This window comes from Rutidosis leptorrhynchoides, chromosome 1 (genome assembly GCF_046630445.1).
Source record: "Rutidosis leptorrhynchoides isolate AG116_Rl617_1_P2 chromosome 1, CSIRO_AGI_Rlap_v1, whole genome shotgun sequence".
In the NCBI taxonomy this organism is placed as follows: Eukaryota; Viridiplantae; Streptophyta; class Magnoliopsida; order Asterales; family Asteraceae; genus Rutidosis; species Rutidosis leptorrhynchoides.
Genome location: NC_092333.1, coordinates 59,805,633 through 59,828,319, shown reverse-complemented (window position 1 = coordinate 59,828,319; position 22,687 = coordinate 59,805,633).

The window sequence follows — 22,687 nt, the reverse complement described above, 5'->3', positions numbered from 1 at the left end:
CTATTGTATTTGCTTTTGACAAATTTCGATCATATCTCGTTCTAGCAAAAACGGTGGTTTATACCGACCATTCTGCTCTTAGATACCTATTTTCAAAACAAGATGCTAAACCAAGATTAATCCGTTGGATCTTACTCTTACAAGAGTTTGATATTGAAATCCGAGATAAAAGAGGAGCAGAAAATCTCGCCGCTGATCATCTTTCTCGTCTTGAAAATCCCGAATTAGAAGTTCTAAATGAATCAGCCATACAAGACAACTTTCCTGATGAATATCTATTGAAGATAGATTATAAAGAAATCCCATGGTTTGCAGACTATGCAAACTACTTAGTTTGTGGATTCCTTGAAAAAGGATTAACGTACCAAAGACGAAAGAAATTCTTCAGTGATATAAAACACTATTTTTGGGAAGATCCACATCTGTTTAAAAGTTGTCCCGATGGAATAATACGCCGATGTGTATTTGGAGATGAAGTTAGTAAAATATTAAACCATTGTCACACAGGACCAACAGGAGGGCATTATGGGCCTCAACTAACAGCAAGAAAAGTTTATGAAGCTGGATTCTATTGGCCAACAATTTACAAAGACGCACACCTTCTTTGCATATCCTGTGATGCATGTCAAAGGGCCGGAAAAATAAATCAACGTGATGAAATGCCACAAAATGTCATCCAAGTATGTAAAGTATTTGACATTTGGGGTATTGACTTTATGGGTCCATTTCCAAAATCTCATAATAATCTATATATACTCGTAGCCATTGATTATGTATCTAAATGGGCGGAAGCACAAGCTCTCCCAACTAACGATGCACGAGTTGTAGTCAACTTTTTAAAACGTCTTTTTGCAAGGTTTGGAACACCGAAAGCTTTAATAAGTGATCGGGGTACTCATTTCTGTAATAATCAACTTGAGAAAGTTCTTAAAAGATATGGAGTAACTCATAAAATCTCCACCGCATATCATCCACAAACAAGTGGACAAGTTGAAAATACCAACCGAGCTTTAAATCGTATTCTAGAGAAAACCGTAGGATCAAATCCGAAGGAATGGTCCATTAAATTGGAGGATGCACTCTGGGCTTTTAGAACAGCCTACAAAACTCCAATTAGAACCACACCTTTTAGACTTGTTTATGGAAAAGCTTGTCATCTTCCAGTAGAAATTGAACACAAAGCATTTTGGGCTTTGAAAACATGTAATCTTGATTTACATGAAGCCGGACGTCTACGATTAAGTCAACTAAACGAATTAGAAGAATTAAGACATGAAGCATACGATAATTCGTTAATCTATAAAGAAAGAATGAAGAAATGGCATGATAAAAGAATCAGAAGTTCAAAAGAATTTAAAGAAGGAGACAGAGTTCTTCTTTTCAATTCACGATTCAAGCTATTTCCTGGAAAATTGAAATCAAGATGGTCTGGACCATTCATGGTCAAAAGAGTTTTCCCATACGGAACGATAGAATTAATAAATTCAAATGGGATTGAATTTAAAGTTAATGGTCACAGAGTTAAACATTACATACATGGTCCGATGGAAGTCGACAACGAAGTTAATCACAATTTCGACACCACAGCTAACTAAGTGTGAGGAGAATCAAGTCTTTAAAGGATAATATGTATTTCTGTTAGAGTTAGATTGTCTGTTTTCGTGTAGTTCTCGAAAATGGAACCCGAATGGTCTTTCCCTAGCAGACCCTAAAGAACTAGTCTTCTCCCCCCATTCTGAATTTTTATTTTTTTAGGTTTTTACAAAATGAAGACTGCCTGTGAACTAAACCATGGTCTAATGCTACACGCTTTGATCACTAAACGTAATAATGACATACTACCGAGTGAATTAGTATCAGTAATCAGAGAAAGAATGGACGGAGTTAGAAAAGAATCCAGATGCGAAGATAATAAGTTACAATTTGGTAAAGGAAAATCAAAATCCGCAGCGAAAAGAAGAGCACGACACTTAGAAAGATGTCACAAATGCGGAAAATGGTCACATGAAGGTAAATGTTCAAATAATCAAACCTATTCAAATACCGAATCTGTTACTTTATGCAGAGACGGACCGTTCATATGTTTAGAAGAAAAGACACTGAATGCTCGAGGTTACGCCTATGTAGCCATGGAAAACCAATTAAACTGACTATCTTATGAATGGGATAGATCATATAACTAAGAAATCTATCTCACAGGTATGTCTGTACAGTTTTTATTTTTATTTTTATTTTTAACCTTTTGATAATAAACGCTAATTTGTTCGCTAAAAAGTATTAAATTGGTATTGAATAAAATTAGGTTTGGCAACCGAAATTATTGATATCATTCAAAAATTTATTACATCACTGCGAAATTTAACGTTTATTCTTAAGGTATAAATATCTTTAAACAATCAACCCAAAATATTTCAAAAATTCGTCATGAGTTAAATTAGGTCTTGGAACCGAAATTACTTTACCGAAAAGAGGGGCGCATATTTTTGATAATATTTGATTGATTAAAGTGGGATAAAAAGACAAAAAGATTTTAAATTTTATTTTTACCATGTATTTAAAATTAATATTTAAATCTTAAATTAATATTGTAAACTTTGTAAAAACAATATATTTAAAATTGTAAATATTTGAAAAATTAATATAAGTTTGGTGTGAATTTATAATATGAATTTTTAAATTAAGTTTGGTGTGAATTTTTAAAATATAAATTTTTAATTTTATGCATTTTAAATTTTAAGTTTAGTGTGAATTTTTAATATTAATTTTGAATTTCATATTTAAGTTGTGTGAATTTAAAAACAAAAATTTACTTTATCTCATTAAGTTAAAAATATGATTTTTAAAATTCGTCGTAAGTTGAAGACTAGGTCTTTGAACCGAAATTGCTTTACCCAAGGGAGGGACGAGAACTTTTATTATCATTATTTTTAATCTTATTGAATTAAAGTATGCCAAAAACATTAAAAAACCAAAAATCTTAGCTTTTAAAACAATCGCTACAAAAAGACAAATTTTAAAAAATTTTCGAGGGACGGACTAGGACATCGATCCGAAACGACCTCGTCCTAAATAACAAAGGAAACAAAATTTTAAAATTAAGTACTTAATTGTTTTATAAGTTATTGATTATATAAAAAAAAAAAAATATCAAACTCCGCGACTCGCGGAGTTTGAAGGGTTATTCACCGCGAGTCGCGGAGTTACGAAAAATCAGAAAAAAATAAAGAGCTGGAACAGATCAGTCCCAACCCCAAACAAAAACATACTGCGAAAAACTGCACGAAAAACCCGAAAAAAACCCCCAAAATCACAATTTTTAACCGTTAATCACCAAATCTTTTACTAAAATCATGTTGAGAAGGATGCTATCTAGGAATTACTCAAGAAAAACGGTAAATTTCTACACCTAAACACCATTTAATCCGAAATTAGTGTTCTTGAGCAATTTTTTTTTTCCCCAATTTGATTTTGATGCTTTTTAGTGTAATTATGCTTAAATTGTTTATGTATTATGCTTGTATAACCTAGATTGATGCTATTTAACATGATTAGAAGCCTTAAACTTCAAATTTTGAATAATCTAGGGTTTGTGTTCTTGAGCAAATTTGGGGCTTTTTGATATAAACAGGTTATGGCCGATTTTTGTCATGAATTGTTGCTAAATTAAGTAGTGTAACATGTTTAGGTAGTTAAATGATCCAAACTTTGAGCCTAAACATGATTTTGAGAATTAAAGTGGACTTTTTCAAGTCTAAAATTCATGAACTTGATTTTTGAAAGATAATGCCATTTGAGACTTGTTTAATTGCCAGTAATGATTATTTTGACATGTTATTTGAGTTAAATGCTTATGAACTTGGCGAACATTTTCGTATATGCTTATTTGAAAAAGTGTAGATTTCATGAAAATATGAAAATAAGCTTAAGTTTGATATAAATTGATCATGTCATTGTAATTATTTTCATTGATGATTTTGCTGACACTAATGCATATTTGGATGCACAAAAAATTGTGTTTGATGTGTTTTGCAGACTGAAAGGGGTGAATCTTCATCCCAAGCCCGCAATGTTCCTGCTGAGAATGTGGAACAACAGGAGGTGGATAACTACTACAAGCAGGATATACCTCATCCAGTCATGACCTTTTCTGATATGCACTTGGAAGAGTTGCACCCGAACCTGAGATTTGACAGACTTTGGATAGATTATCCAAAATATCAAAGGGGTTTGCATACGCTTCATTCTAAGGTTGTTGAGGTATCGAGGGTTATAGAATGGGGACCCTTAGAAGCTGTAGAATTGGCCGGGCCAATTAGGGAATTACTTGTACAGAGGTATGGTAATTCTACTTTTAATGACTGGGTACGTTTATTCATCATGCGTAGACCTGTATATAAAGTATGGTGTGAAGAATTGTTGTGTAGTATAGAGTTGAATGATCGGGTAGCTAGTTTAACCGATCGTTCTTTTATTAGATTTTTGTTAGGCGGTTCGATGCGCCACATGTCTTTACTAGACATGGCTCAGGCTTTACGTATATATACGCCTGAGGAGTTAGCATCTGCCGATTGTAGAGGGTTGATACTAAACGGTAGAAAGATAGGTGAAAATTTTGATACACACGGTGTGTGGAGTCAAATGACAAGCCATCACCGTTTCAAAGGGGGAAATTACTCTTATTTGGATATAGATAGAGCCGAATTAAGAGTGATTCATAGGTTTTTAGCTAATTCGATTACACAAAGGGGTAAAAACAAGGAAAAGGTAAATGAACAAGATTTGTTTTACCATATGTGTATTCGAGACCCACAAAGCACTGTAAGTATACCATATTGTGTGGGTTATTATTTATCAGCTATGGTTCGGGGGATGCGACCGCATAGCATAATAGGAGGTGGTATTTTTATTACTTTGATTGGTGAATATCTCGGTGTGGATATAAGTCGGGGGGGATTATTAGTAGAAGAACCGGAACCCCGCGATACTATAGGTTTAAATGTATACCATGGTGCGAAAGTTTTGAAGAGGCGAAATAACGCCGCAGTACAATACCATGGTAGACATCCACAGGTAGAGAGAAACCAACAGCAAGGTAATGTAGGAGGGGGGAATGAGATGCAAGAAATGCAAAGGTTTATAGCTTCTCAGGAATACGAAAATGCTAGACAGAGAGCATTTGAAGATTGGCAAGTTCATCAGAACCAAATCATAGCTCATTGCCAACATATAGGTAGAAACTATATTCCTACACCGAAACCCATCTTCCCTCCCTGGTCTATAGAGATGCGGCCACCGTATCCTACGTATGACCCTGCCGAAGCATTCTATAGCACCTATGGTTATGCCTGGAACCCCTATTGGTACCAGTATCATCCCTAGTATAGTTAGTTTTATTTATTTTGTAATTTGTAATTATTGATACGTTTAATACTTTTGTTAATATTGTAATCATTTTTATAATTATCTAACTTTTATTCTTAGATTTTAATAATTTTTGAATGTGGGGTAATATACCAAACTTCAAAAATATGTATATATGTTTGCAGTTTATCTTATGTACACAACAGGGTAAAACAACGCATTTTCAAAGACTGGCATTAAGTTCAGCAAAAGCAACTAATTTTGACGACAAGATGCAAAATATATGTGAAATAACAACAAGACGGAATGAACAAATGATGTGCACCATTTATCATTCAGCAAACAAACGCCAATATATTTGGAAACTTTGGTAAAATTTAATCATTTTCACACAAATCACCCTCAAAAATTTAAATTGTTACTGATTTCTTGCAAATGAGGGCATTGCAAGATCTTAAGTGTGGGAAGGGGTTAAATTCTTTCGGATTTTAAAAATTTTTACTTTATACACTTGGTTACCATTAAAAATACTAGTAAAGCAGTAGTTGTATTAGAATCTAGTGCTCTCTGATAATAAAGAACAGCCCTGGTCTTATATACTGACTACCCAATTCTAGTAAAAATTTTCAAAATTTTCAATTAAATGAACTAAAAATCATGTTTATGAACGATAAAACTAGGTTTTAACACCGAAATTATTGTTACATCAAAAAGGACATAAATTGAGAAACAAACCAAAATGTTAAAATTCATTTAAAATGGAATAGAGGACGATAAAAAGGAAAATAAAAGCCAAGTGTGGGAAAATTTACCAAGTTATCTTAAACATATGTCATATATATATCTGTAACAAATAACTGAAAATACTTTTGCTTTGGACTAAACTAAACTGTTTTAACCGATGAAAGAAAAGAAGAGATGGATCTACACGATGAATCAATTCCATCATTAAAAGGAAGTAAAGTCTTCCGAAAAAGACACGCGCTTCTTGATTTAGGTCATGAAGTTGTCGTCCAGACCAGCTGTAGGTTGACGAAAAATCTAGAAAAGTCATCACTAAAATCAGCAGGAAATCCACGGACCTCAGCATTAAACAGGGTCGCCAAGTGGTCAGATTTATCCTAACCATGAGAAGGATTTATCTCGTACAATGGGGGGCACCATGCAAATTAGCTGGACAAGACTAATGAATCAGATCCCCAGAAAGGATAATCTCCTTAAAGATTAAAAATCAGCTTTTAAGACTGATATTACTCAATCCTAGAGATTGACCTTAAAGATTGAGAATTACAAACTCATGGAATTCAATGATATCTAAACTCGAGCTTGAACGAGAAAATTTTTGATCAAAATTACAAACCGATTTGTTTTCTGAAAACCCTATTTTCAATGCGTTCATTACCATTGAACGTAAAATCCTAGGAATTCACCTGGAATTCATTAGGTCACCTGAACCAAATCGGGTGTCAACCGTAAGAACGGTGGTTGCATAGTGGTCAAAGACAGGACCTTGTGCCATACCGAAAAATTATAAGGGTGAGCTTTACTATTGCTCCTACCAAGGATAGTAATTGCATCCGACACGTTATAGACCATAATTAAAAGCATGTCAGGGGACATTGCCTTAACAGTTGCTTGTTCAACGCTTTCCTTTACAACCGGACGGTAGTTTACCGAAAGGTAATATACGGGACAAGTAAACTGGACGTGTTGCTTTCCAAATACAAGGTTAGCAAGTGGGTGACACAAAACCGCAAGTTTTGAGCTAAAATTTTCAAATCTGAAACCCACCAAACCCACAAAAATATTTTGCAAACACCGGTAAAGGGTTATTCCGGAAAACTTATCTAGGGTAAAAACTAGATTTAATTTTCAAAAGATCAAATGTTTTCATAAAGATCCAATTTCCTTAATGGATCTAAATTTTTATAGTCATGTGGGACTGTAAACCATATCGTTACTACCATTGTTTATACCGCTATATAGAAATCACTGATATACAAAGTGTGAAGAATAAAGAAGTGATTCTAGTATTTCAAGACGATATTGCTTGAGGACAAGCAACGCTCAAGTGTGGGAATATTTGATAATGCTAAAAACGAACATATATTTCATAGCATTATTCCTCAAGAAAGACAAGCTTTTAGTTGCAATTGTTCTATTTACAAGTGATATTCGTTTAAATAATAAAAGGTGAAGACAAAAGACAGATTCGACGAATTGAAGACGCAAACGACCAAAAAGCTCAAAAGTACAAAAGACAATCAAAGAGGTTCCAATTATTGATAAGAAACGTCTCGAAATTACAAGAGTACAAGATTCAAAACGCAAAGTACAAAATATAAAATTGTACGCAAGGACGTTCGAAAATTCGGAACCAACGGACTAAAAATTACAAGTTAACTATGTATATAAATATAATATAATATATAATTAATTATATTAATTATATATATATTATAAACCGTCGGTAAACAAAGAGCCAAACTCCTCTGAGCTGTAAAAGCAAACTCCGCGACTCGCGGAGTTTGAAGGCCAAAAAGGCCGCGAGTCGCGGAGCCCCCAGTTTTGAAACTCCCTATAAAGCAAACCGAAATCTGATCATTTTCATCATCTTTTTCTTCTTCTCTCATATATACGTAAAATATATATATATATAATTTATATTTTAATTTTAATTTTAATTATAATTCTAATAATAAGGGTATGTTAGCAAATATTGTAAGGGTGTAAGTCGAAATTCTGTCCGTGTAACGCTACGCTATTTTTAATCATTGTAAGTTATGTTCAACCTTTTTACATTAATGTCTCGTAGCTAAGTTATTATTATGCTTATTTAAAACGAAGTAATCATGATGTTGGGCTAATTACTAAAATTGGGTAATTGGGCTTTGTACCATAATTGGGGTTTGGACAAAAGAACGACACTTGTGGAAATTAGACTATGGGCTATTAATGGGCTTTATATTTGTTTAACTAAATGATAGTTTGTTAATGTTAATATAAAGATTTACAATTGGGCGTCCCTATAAATTACCATATACACTCAATCGGACACGATGGGCGGGGTATTTATACGTACGAATAATCGTTCATTTAACCGGACACGGGAATGGATTAATAGCCACTAGAATAATTAAAACAGGGGTGAAATTATGTACAAGGACATTTGGTATAATTGATAACAAAATATTAAAACCTTGGGTTACACTCAGTCGACATCCTGGTGTAATTATTAAACAAAGTATTAAAATCTTGTTACAGTTTAAATCCCCAATTAGTTGGAATATTTAACTTCGGGTATAAGGATAATTTGACGAGGACACTCGCACTTTATATTTATGACTGATGGACTGTTATGGACAAAAACCAGACGGACATATTAAATAATCCAGGACAAAGGACAATTAACCCATGGGCATAAAACTAAAATCAACACGTCAAACATCATGATTACGGAAGTTTAAATAAGCATAATTCTTTTATTTCATATTTAATTTCCTTTATTTTATATTTAATTGCACTTTTAATTATCGTACTTTTTAATTATCGCAAGTTTATTTTATCGCACTTTTATTATTCGCAATTTCATTATCGTTATTTACTTTATGCTTTAATTTAAGTCTTGTATTCATTTTTAATATTTTACATTTGGTTTTAACTGCGACTAAAGTTTTAAAATCGACAAACCGGTCATTAAACGGTAAAAACCCCCCTTTATAATAATATTACTTATATATATGTATTTGTATTTTTATAAAAGTAAACTAATATAGCGTTAAGCTTTGTTTAAAGATTTCCCTGTGGAACGAACCGGACTTACTAAAAACTACACTACTGTACGATTAGGTACACTGCCTATAAGTGTTGTAGCAAGGTTTAAGTATATCCATTCTATAAATAAATAAATATCTTGTGTAAAATTGTATATTATTTAATAGTATTTTCTGCTAAAATTAATAACTATTTTATATACACCCCGCTGCACATCAACAAGGCCGCGGAAGAGTTTTCAATATTAATGCGGCAGAGGCACAGGAAGACCCGGAGCTTGTTACGGGTACGTTTCTTATTGAGAATAAATCTGCTTACGTTTTATTTGATTCGGGTGCGGATAGAAGCTATATGAGTAGAGATTTTTATGCTAAATTAAGTTGCCCATTGACGCCTTTGGATAGTAAATTTTTACTCGAATTAGCAAATGGTAAATTAATTTCAGCAGATAATATATGTCGGAATCGAGAAATTAAACTGGTTAGCGAAACATTTAAGATTGATTTGATACCAGTAGAGTTAGGGAGTTTTGATGTGATAATCGGTATGGACTGGTTGAAAGAAGTGAAAGCAGAGATCGTTTGTTACAAAAATGCAATTCGCATTATACGAGAAAAAGGAAAACCCTTAATGGTGTACGGAGAAAAGGGCAACACGAAGCTACATCTTATTAGTAATTTGAAGGCACAAAAACTAATAAGAAAAGGTTGCTATGCTGTTCTAGCACACATCAAGAAAGTACAAACTGAAGAAAAGAGCATCAATGATGTTCCCATTGCAAAAGAATTTCCCGATGTATTTCCGAAAGAATTACCGGGATTACCCCCACATAGATCCGTTGAATTTCAAATAGATCTTGTACCAGGAGCTACACCAATAGCTCGTGCTCCTTACAGACTCACACCCAGCGAGATGAAAGAACTGCAAAGCCAATTACAAGAACTTTTAGAGCGTGGTTTCATTCGACCAAGCACATCACCGTGGGGAGCTCCTATTTTGTTTGTCAAGAAGAAAGATGGTACATTCAGGTTGTGTATCGACTACCGAGAGTTGAACAAACTTACCATCAAGAACCGCTACCCACTATCGAGAATCGACGACTTATTTGATCAACTACAAGGCTCGTCTGTTTATTCAAAGATTGACTTACGTTCCGGGTATCATCAAATGCGGGTGAAAGAAGATGATATTCCAAAGACTGCTTTCAGAACACGTTACAGTCATTACGAGTTTATGGTCATGCCGTTTGGTTTAACTAATGCACCAGCTGTGTTCATGGACCTTATGAACCGAGTGTGTGGACCATACCTTGACAAGTTTGTCATTGTTTTCATTGATGACATACTTATTTACTCAAAGAATGACCAAGAACACGGTGAACATTTGAGAAAGGTGTTAGAAGTATTGAGGAAGGAAGAATTGTACGCTAAGTTTTCAAATTGTGCATTTTGGTTGGAAGAAGTTCAATTCCTCGGTCACATAGTGAACAAAGAAGGTATTAAGGTGGATCCGGCAAAGATAGAAACTGTTGAAAAGTGGGAAACCCCAAAAACTCCGAAACACATACGCCAGTTTTTAGGACTAGCTGGTTACTACAGAAGGTTCATCCAAGACTTTTCCAGAATAGCAAAAACCTTGACTGCATTAACGCATAAAGGGAAGAAATTTGAATGGAATGATGAACAAGAGAAAGCGTTTCAGTTATTGAAGAAAAAGCTAACTACGGCACCTATATTGTCATTGCCTGAAGGGAATGATGATTTTGTGATTTATTGTGACGCATCAAAGCAAGGTCTCGGTTGTGTATTAATGCAACGAACGAAGGTGATTGCTTATGCGTCTAGACAATTGAAGATTCACGAACAAAATTATACGACGCATGATTTGGAATTAGGCGCGGTTGTTTTTGCATTAAAGACTTGGAGGCACTACTTATATGGGGTCAAAAGTATTATATATACCGACCACAAAAGTCTTCAACACATATTTAATCAGAAACAACTGAATATGAGGCAGCGTAGGTGGATTGAATTGTTGAATGATTACGACTTTGAGATTCGTTACCACCCGGGGAAGGCAAATGTGGTAGCCGATGCCTTGAGCAGGAAGGACAGAGAACCCATTCGAGTAAAATCTATGAATATAATGATTCATAATAACCTTACTACTCAAATAAAGGAGGCGCAACAAGGAGTTTTAAAAGAGGGAAATTTAAAGGATGAAATACCCAAAGGATCGGAGAAGCATCTTAATATTCGGGAAGACGGAACCCGGTATAGGGCTGAAAGGATTTGGGTACCAAAATTTGGAGATATGAGAGAAATGGTACTTAGAGAAGCTCATAAAACCAGATACTCAATACATCCTGGAACGACGAAGATGTACAAGGATCTCAAGAAATATTTTTGGTGGCCGGGTATGAAAGCCGATGTTGCTAAATACGTAGGAGAATGTTTGACGTGTTCTAAGGTCAAAGCTGAGCATCAGAAACCATCAGGTCTACTTCAACAACCCGAAATCCCGGAATGGAAATGGGAAAACATTACCATGGATTTCATCACTAAATTACCAAGGACTGCAAGTGGTTTTGATACTATTTGGGTAATAGTTGTTCGTCTCACCAAATCAGCACACTTTCTGCCAATAAGAGAAGATCACAAGAAGGAGAAGTTAGCACGACTGTATTTGAAGGAATTCGTCTCCATACATGGAATACCAATCTCTATTATCTCTGATAGGGATGGCAGATTTATTTCAAGATTCTGGCAGACATTACAGCAAGCATTAGGAACTCGTCTAGACATGAGTACTACCTATTATCCACAAACTGATGGGCAGAGCGAAAGGACGATACAAACGCTTGAAGACATGCTACGAGCATGTGTTATTGATTTCGGAAACAGTTGGGATCGACATCTACCGTTAGCAGAATTTTCCTACAACAACAGCTACCATTCAAGCATTGAGATGGCGCCGTTTGAAGCACTTTATGGTAGAAAGTGCAGGTCTCCGATTTGTTGGAGTGAAGTGGGGGATAGACAGATTACGGGTCCGGAGATTATACAAGAAACTACCGAGAAGATCATCCAAATTCAACAACGGTTGAAAACCGCCCAAAGTCGACAAAAGAACTACGCTGACATTAAAAGAAAAGATATAGAATTTGAAATTGGAGAGATGGTCATGCTTAAAGTTGCACCTTGGAAAGGCGTTGTTCGATTTGGTAAACGAGGGAAATTAAATCCAAGGTATATTGGACCATTCAAGATTATTGATCATGTCGGACCAGTAGCTTACCGACTTGAGTTACCTCAACAACTCGCGGCTGTACATAACACTTTCCACGTCTCGAATTTGAAGAAATGTTTTGCTAAAGAAGATCTCACTATTTCGTTAGATGAAATCCAAATCAATGAAAAACTCCAATTCATCGATGAACCCGTCGAAATAATGGATCGTGATGTTAAAAGACTTAAGCAAAACAAGATACCAATTGTTAAGGTTCGATGGAATGCTCGTAGAGGACCCGAGTTCACCTGGGAGCGTGAAGATCAGATGAAGAAGAAATACCCGCACTTATTTCCAGAAGATACGTCAACACCTCCAACTGCTTAAAATTTCGGGACGAAATTTATTTAACGGGTAGGTACTGTAGTGACCCGAACTTTTCCATGTTTATATATATTAAATGAAATTGTTATTTACATAATTAAGTGTTTCCAACATGTTAAGCAATCAAACTTGTTAAGACTTGATTAATTGAAATATGTTTCATATAGACAATTGACCACCCAAGTTGACCGGTGATTCACGAACGTTAAAACTTGTAAAAACTATATGATGACATATATATGGATATATATATCGTTAACATGATACTATGATAAGTAAACATATCATTAAATATATTAACAATGAACTACATATGTAAAAACAAGACTACTAACTTAATGATTTTTAAACGAGACATATATGTAACGATTATCGTTGTAAAGACATTTAATGTATATATATCATATTAAGAGATATTCATACATGATAATATCATGATAATATAATAATTTAAAATCTCATTTGATATTATAAACATTGGGTTAACAACATTTAACAAGATCGTTAACCTAAAGGTTTCAAAACAATACTTACATGTAACGACTAACGATGACTTAACGACTCAGTTAAAATGTATATACATGTAGTGTTTTAATATGTATTTATACACTTTTGAAAGACTTCAATACACTTATCAAAATACTTCTACTTAACAAAAATGCTTACAATTACATCCTCGTTCAGTTTCATCAACAATTCTACTCGTATGCACCCGTATTCGTACTCATACAATACACAACTTTTAGATGTATGTACTATTGGTATATACACTCCAATGATCAGCTCTTAGCAGCCCATGTGAGTCACCTAACACATGTGGGAACTATCATTTGGCAACTAGCATGAAATATCTCATAAAATTACAAAAATATGAGTAATCATTCATGACTTATTTACATGAAAACAAAATTACATATCCTTTATATCTAATCCATACACCAACGACCAAAAACACCTACAAACACTTTCATTCTTCAATTTTCTTCATCTAATTGATCTCTCTCAAGTTCTATCTTCAAGTTCTAAGTGTTCTTCATAAATTCTACAAGTTCTAGTTACATAAAATCAAGAATACTTTCAAGTTTGCTAGCTCACTTCCAATCTTGTAAGGTGATCATCCAACCTCAAGAAATCTTTGTTTCTTACAGTAGGTTATCATTCTAATACAAGGTAATAATCATATTCAAACTTTGGTTCAATTTCTATAACTATAACAATCTTATTTCAAGTGATGATCTTACTTGAACTTGTTTTCGTGTCATGATTCTGCTTCAAGAACTTCGAGCCATCCAAGGATCCGTTGAAGCTAGATACATTTTTCTCTTTTTCAGTAGGTTTATCCAAGGAACTTAAGGTAGTAATGATGTTCATAACATCATTCGATTCATACATATAAAGCTATCTTATTCGAAGGTTTAAACTTGTAATCACTAGAACATAGTTTAGTTAATTCTAAACTTGTTCGCAAACAAAAGTTAATCCTTCTAACTTGACTTTTAAAATCAACTAAACACATGTTCTATATCTATATGATATGCTAACTTAATGATTTAAAACCTGGAAACACGAAAAACACCGTAAAATCGGATTTACGCCGTCGTAGTAACACCGCGGGCTGTTTTGGGTTAGTTAATTAAAAACTATGATAAACTTTGATTTAAAAGTTGTTATTCTGAGAAAATGATTTTTATTATGAACATGAAACTATATCCAAAAATTATGCTTAAACTCAAAGTGGAAGTATGTTTTCTAAAATGGTCATCTAGACGTCGTTCTTTCGACTGAAATGACTACCTTTACAAAAACGACTTGTAACTTATTTTTCCGACTATAAACCTATAATTTTTCTGTTTAGATTCATAAAATAGAGTTCAATATGAAACCATAGCAATTTGATTCACTCAAAACGGATTTAAAATGAAGAAGTTATGGGTAAAACAAGATTGGATAATTTTTCTCATTTTAGCTACGTGAAAATTGGTAACAAATCTATTCCAACCATAACTTAATCAACTTGTATTGTATATTATGTAATCTTGAGATACCATAGACACGTATACAATGTTTTGACCTATCATGTCGACACATCTATATATATTTCGGAACAACCATAGACACTCTATATGTGAATGTTGGAGTTAGCTATACAGGGTTGAGGTTGATTCCAAAATATATATAGTTTGAGTTGTGGTCAATACTGAGATACGTATACACTGGGTCGTGGATTGATTCAAGATAATATTTATCGATTTATTTCTGTACATCTAACTGTGGACAACTAGTTGTAGGTTACTAACGAGGACAGCTGACTTAATAAACTTAAAACATCAAAATATATTAAAAGTGTTGTAAATATATTTTGAACATACTTTGATATATATGTATATATTGTTATAGGTTCGTGAATCAACCAGTGACCAAGTCTTACTTCCCGACGAAGTAAAAATCTGTGAAAGTGAGTTATAGTCCCACTTTTAAAATCTAATATTTTTGGGATGAGAATACATGCAGGTTTTATAAATGATTTACAAAATAGGCACAAGTACGTGAAACTACATTCTATGGTTGAATTATCGAAATCGAATATGCCCCTTTTTATTAAGTCTGGTAATCTAAGAATTAGGTAACAGACACCCTAATTGACGCGAATCCTAAAGATAGATCTATCGGGCCCAACAAGCCCCATCCAAAGTACCGGATGCTTTAGTACTTCGAAATTTATATCATGTCCGAAGGAGGATCCCGGTGTAGTGACCCGAACTTTTCCATGTTTATATATATTAATTGAGATTGATATTTACATGATTAAATGTTTCCAACATGTTAAGCAATCAAACTTGTTAAGACTTGATTAATTGAAATATGTTTCATATAGACAATTGACCACCCAAGTTGACCGGTGATTCACGAACGTTAAAACTTGTAAAAACTATATGATGACATATATATGGATATATATATAGTTAACATGATACTATGATAAGTAAACATATCATTAAGTATATTAACAATGAACTACATATGTAAAAACAAGACTACTAACTTAATGATTTTTAAACGAGACATATATGTAACGATTATCGTTGTAAAGACATTTAATGTATATATATCATATTAAGAGATATTCATACATGATAATATCATGATAATATAATAATTTAAAATCTCATTTGATATTATAAACATTGGGTTAACAACATTTAACAAGATCGTTAACCTAAAGGTTTCAAAACAACACTTACATGTAACGACTAACGATGACTTAACGACTCAGTTAAAATGTATATACATGTAGTGTTTTAATATGTATTTATACACTTTTGAAAGACTTCAATACACTTATCAAAATACTTCTACTTAACAAAAATGCTTACAATTACATCCTCGTTCAGTTTCATCAACAATTCTACTCGTATGCACCCGTATTCGTACTCGTACAATACACAGCTTTTAGATGTATGTACTATTGGTATATACACTCCAATGATCAGCTCTTAGCAGCCCATGTGAGTCACCTAACACATGTGGGAACCATCATTTGGCAACTAGCATGAAATATCTCATAAAATTACAAAAATATGAGTAATCATTCATGACTTATTTACATGAAAACAAAATTACATATCCTTTATATCTAATCCATACACCAACGACCAAAAACACCTACAAATACTTTCATTCTTCAATTTTCTTCATCTAATTGATCTCTCTCAAGTTCTATCTTCAAGTTCTAAGTGTTCTTCATAAATTCCAAAAGTTCTAGTTTCATAAAATCAAGAATACTTTCAAGTTTGCTAGCTCACTTCCAATCTTGTAAGGTGATCATCCAACCTTAAGAAATCTTTGTTTCTTACAGTAGGTTATCATTCTAATACAAGGTAATAATCATATTCAAACTTTGGTTCAATTTCTATAACTATAACAATCTTATTTCAAGTGATGATCTTACTTGAACTTGTTTTCGTGTCATGATTCTGCTTCAAGAACTTCGAGCCATCCAAGGATCCATTGAAGCTAGATCCATTTTTCTCTTTTCCAGTAGGTTTATCCAAGGAACTTAAGGTAGTAATGATGTTCATAACATCATTCGATTCATACATATAAAGCTATCTTATTCGAAGGTTTAAACTTGTAATCACTAGAACATAGTTTAGTTAATTCTAAACTTGTTCGCAAACAAAAGTTAATCCTTCTAACTTGACTTTTAAAATCAACTAAACACATGTTCTATATTTATATGATATGCTAACTTAATGATTTAAAACCTGGAAACACGAAAAACACCGTAAAACCGGATTTACGCCGTCGTAGTAACACCGCGGGCTGTTTTGGGTTAGTTAATTAAAAACTATGATAAACTTTGATTTTAAATTTGTTATTCTGAGAAAATGATTTTTATTATGAACATGAAACTATATCCAAAAATTATGATTAAACTCAAAGTGGAAGTATGTTTTCTAAAATGGTCATCTAGACGTCGTTCTTTCGACTGAAATGACTACCTTTACAAAAATGACTTGTAACTTATTTTTCCGACTATAAACCTATACTTTTCTGTTTAGATTCATAAAATAGAGTTCAATATGAAACCATAGCAATTTGATTCACTCAAAACGGATTTAAAATGAAGAAGTTATGGGTAAAACAAGATTGGATAATTTTTCTCATTTTAGCTACGTGAAAATTGGTAACAAATCTATTCCAACCATAACTTAATCAACTTGTATTGTATATTATGTAATCTTGAGATACCATAGACACGTATACAATGTTTCGACCTATCATGTCGACACATCTATATATATTTCGGAACAACCATAGACACTCTATATGTGAATGTTGGAGTTAGCTATACAGGGTTGAGGTTGATTCCAAAATATATATAGTTTGAGTTGTGATCAATACTGAGATACGTATACACTGGGTCGTGGATTGATTCAAGATAATATTTATCGATTTATTTCTGTACATCTAACTGTATACAACTAGTTGTAGGTTACTAACGAGGACAGCTGACTTAATAAACTTAAAACATCAAAATATATTAAAAGTGTTGTAAATATATTTTGAACATACTTTGATATATATGTATATATTGTTATAGGTTCGTGAATCAACCAGTGGCCAAGTCTTACTTCCCGACGAAGTAAAAATCTGTGAAAGTGAGTTATAGTCCCACTTTTAAAATCTAATATTTTTGGGATGAGAATACATGCAGGTTTTATAAATGATTTACAAAATAGACACAAGTACGTGAAACTACATTCTATGGTTGAATTATCGAAATCGAATATGCCCCTTTTTATTAAGTCTGGTAATCTAAGAATTAGGGAACAGACACCCTAATTGACGCGAATCCTAAAGATAGATCTATTGGGCCTAACAAACCCCATCCAAAGTACCGGATGCTTTAGTACTTCGAAATTTATATCATATCCGAAGGGTGTCCCGGAATGATGGGGATATTCTTATATATGCATCTTGTTAATGTCGGTTACCAGGTGTTCACCATATGAATGATTTTTATCTCTATGTATGGGATGTGTATTGAAATATGAAATCTTGTGGTCTATTGTTACGATTTGATATATATAGGTTAAACCTATAACTCACCAACATTTTTGTTGACGTTTAAAGCATGTTTATTCTCAGGTGAATATTAAGAGCTTCCGCTGTTGCATACTAAAATAAGGACAAGATTTGGAGTCCATGTTTGTATGATATTGTGTAAAAACTGCATTCAAGAAACTGATTTCGATGTAACATATTTGTATTGTAAACCATTATGTAATGGTCGTGTGTAAACAGGATATTTTAGATTATCATTATTTGATAATCTACGTAAAGCTTTTTAAACCTTTATTTATGAAATAAAGGTTATGGTTTGTTTTAAAAATGAATGCAGTCTTTGAAAAACGTCTCATATAGAGGTCAAAACCTCGCAACGAAATCAATTAATATGGAACGTTTTTAATCAATAAGAACGGGACATTTCAGTTGGTATCCGAGCGTTGGTCTTAGAGAACCAGAATTTTGCATTAGTGTGTCTTATCGAGTTTGTTAGGATGCATTAGTGAGTCTGGACTTCGACCGTGTTTACTTGAAAAATGATTGCTTAACAAATTTTGTTGGAAACTATATATTTTTAACATGTGAATATTATGTGATATATTAATCTCTTAACGCGTTTGATATTATGTGATAGATGTCTACCTCTAGAACAAGTCCCATTGACTCACCTAATAATAATGAAGAGTCAAATGTAAATTGGAATGATTCGTGGACTGATTCACAAATTCCCGAAGAGGAACCGGAAGAAGAGTCGGAACCGGAAGAAGAATCAGAACCGGAAGAGGAGGAACCGGATGAAGAAATAGAACCGGTGGGGGAAATAATAAAACGGTTAAGTAAAAGAAAATCCTCAACCAACCGATCAAGGTTAATTATGGTCAATGGTGTTTCCGCCAAGGAAGCAAAATATTGGGAGGATTACCAATTCTCCGATGAATCGGATTCCGACGAGAATTCCGATGATGTTATAGAAATTACCCCAACTGAATTTAAAAAGGCAAAAGAAAATAATAAGGGAAAGGGCATAAAAATAGAGAAATCTAATTCCAACCCCGATGAACTTTATATGTATCGTCAACCCCCGAAGTCCTTAAGTTGTAACAATGACCCGGGAACCTCTAAACCACCCGGTTTTTCTAAACCAATGTGGATAACGACGGCTCGTATTAGGGGAACATCATATATCCCTAGAAACTTGGCAAAACGAACCAAAACCGAAGAAGAAGAAATGAGCGAGTCGGAATAAGATAGTTGTATTCGTGTGGTGTAATATATGTAATATAGTGTGCTTATGCTTTATGATATATGTAAAAATTGCTTGTATTAATAAGTATTTTTTTATGAATCTAACTCTTGTCTATTTTACAGTTTAAAAACACAAAATGGATAGACAACCCAATATTTTAAGAGACCTACCCGGAGACATGATTGATGAAATCTTGTCTAGAGTCGGTCAGAATTCCTCGGCACAACTATTTAAGGCGAGATCAGTTTGTAAGACATTCGAAGAACGTTCCAAGAATGTCTTGGTTTATAAGAGACTTTCGTTTGAAAGATGGGGGATATCACATTGGGAAACCCATAAGTTACGATGTGTTTACTTTGACGCATATATTGCGGGGAACCCAAATGCTATTTTACACAACGGGTAAGAAATTATTTTGACTCAATATATCCGAATATTGGACTTCGTGATTTAGAAAAAGCGGCTAACATGCAACATAAAGAAGCATGTTATGCTTACGGATTAGTAATGTTCGCTTTTCACCAAAGTGAGAACAAGAACATCGGGCTACAACTATTAAACAAAACGTTTCCACAAGTGACGGAGTCGGTAATTGGGGTAAGAAATGAGGTTTTTAGATTGTTACGGGACTGTTGGACATTACGTAACCCTCATCCCTTTGACGACGTTACAACACGCTGTCTTATCAACGGCCATAACGGTTATGTTCCACAAGACCAAGGATGGGAAGTAGTCCTAGTAAAACCAGAATGCATGACTTGTTTCTGGACGTATGAATTACGTGTCTTTATTGCCTTTGCTGAACGACTTGTGTACTAGCTAGAATTATCTTCACAACTATCTTGTATCAAATTTATTGTGTGCTATATTTCATGCTATATGTAAAATAAGCGGTATTGTAAGTTTGTAAAATATTGTGTAAAAGTTTGAACGCGAAATATTATTATAATCAGTTTTTCATATAGAATTGTAGTAGTTGAATTGTATATTAGCTACTAAGTATGAACTTAACGGGTAGGTACTACCCGAATTTAAACTTATAAAACGCTAATATGAAGAAAAAGCTTTTATAAATGAGTTCATATTATGCTACGAAATACTATTAACTACTCTTAATATTCTGTATGATTAAATTGTTCCATTTGACTATTTTGAAGGAAATGGCACCGACTACTCGACACACCGTGAATATGAATGAAGAGGAATTCCGTACTTTTCTAGCTTCAATAATTAGCCGCAGTACAGGCTGCGCTACATACTAACAATAACCTTGGATCTAGCAGTACAGCAAATCGTGTAGGATGCACCTACAAAGAATTCACTGCCTGCAAACCTTTGGAATTTGATGGAACCGAAGGACCGATCGGATTGAAACGGTGGACCGAGAAGGTCGAATCGGTGTTTGCCATAAGTAAGTGTACTGAAGAGGACAAAGTAAAGTACGCTACGCATACCTTCACAGGTTCTGCGTTAACATGGTGGAATACCTATCTAGAGCAAGTGGGACAAGACGATGCGTACGCACTACCGTGGTCAGCATTCAAGCACTTGATGAACGAGAAGTACCGTCCCAGAACCGAGGTCAATAAGCTCAAGACAGAACTTAGAGGGTTACGAACCCAAGGATTTGATATTACCACGTATGAAAGACGATTCACCGAATTGTGCCTATTGTGTCCGGGAGCGTTCGAAGATGAGGAAGAGAAGATCGACGCATTTGTGAAAGGATTACCGGAAAGAATCCAAGAAGATATAAGTTCACACGAGCCCGCCTCCATACAACAGGCATGTAGAATGCCTCACAAACTAGTGAACCAGATTGAAGAAAGGATTAAAGAACAGACTGCTGAAGAGGCCAATGTGAAGCAAGTCAAAAGAAAGTGGGAGGAAAACGGTGATAAGAATCACCTATACAACAACAACAGCAATTACAACAATAATCGCAACAATTATCCCAACAATCGCAACATCAATCGCAACTACAACAAACGGCCCAACAACAACAACAACAACAACAGCAACTACAACAATCATCCCAATAACAATAATAACCGCAACAACAACAACAACAATCAGAAGCAGCTATGCCAAAGGTGTGAAAAGTATCACTCGGGGTTCTGCACCAAATTTTGCAACAAGTGTAAAAGAAATGGTCATAGCGCGGCGAAGTGTGAGGTCTACGGACCAGGAGTTAATAGAACGAAAGGAACAAATGGTGTCGGAACGAGTAATGGCGGAGCAAGTAGTGTCGGAGCAAGTTATGCCAATGTAGTTTGTTATAAATGTGGAAAACCGGGCCACATTATTAGAAATTGCCCGAACCAGGAGAACACGAATGGACAAGGCCGTGGAAGAGTTTTCAATATTAATGCGGCAGAGGCACAGGAAGACCCGGAGCTTGTTACGGGTACGTTTCTTATTGACAATAAATCTGCTTACGTTTTATTTGATTCGGGTGCGGATAGAAGCTATATGAGTAGAGATTTTTGTGCTAAATTAATTTGTCCATTGACGCCTTTGGATAGTAAATTTTTACTCGAATTAGCAAATGGTAAATTAATTTCAGCAGATAATATATGTCGGAATCGAGAAATTAAACTGGTTAGCGAAACATTTAAGATTGATTTGATACCAGTAGAGTTAGGGAGTTTTGATGTGATAATCGGTATGGACTGGTTGAAAGAAGTGAAAGCAGAGATCGTTTGTTACAAAAATGCAATTCGCATTATACGAGAAAAAGGAAAACCCTTAATGGTGTACGAAGAAAAGGGCAACACGAAGCTACATCTTATTAGTAATTTGAAGGCACAAAAACTAATAAGAAAAGGTTGCTATGCTGTTCTAGCACACGTCGAGAAAGTACAAACTGAATAAAAGAGCATCAATGATGTTCCCATTGCAAAAGAATTTCCCGATGTATTTCCGAAAGAATTACCGGGATTACCCCCACATCGATCCGTTGAATTTCAAATAGATCTTGTACCAGGAGCTGCACCAATAGCTCGTGCTCCTTACAGACTCGCACCCAGCGAGATGAAAGAACTACAAAGCCAATTACAAGAACTTTTAGAGCGTGGTTTCATTCGACCAAGCACATCACCGTGGGGAGCTCCTGTTTTGTTT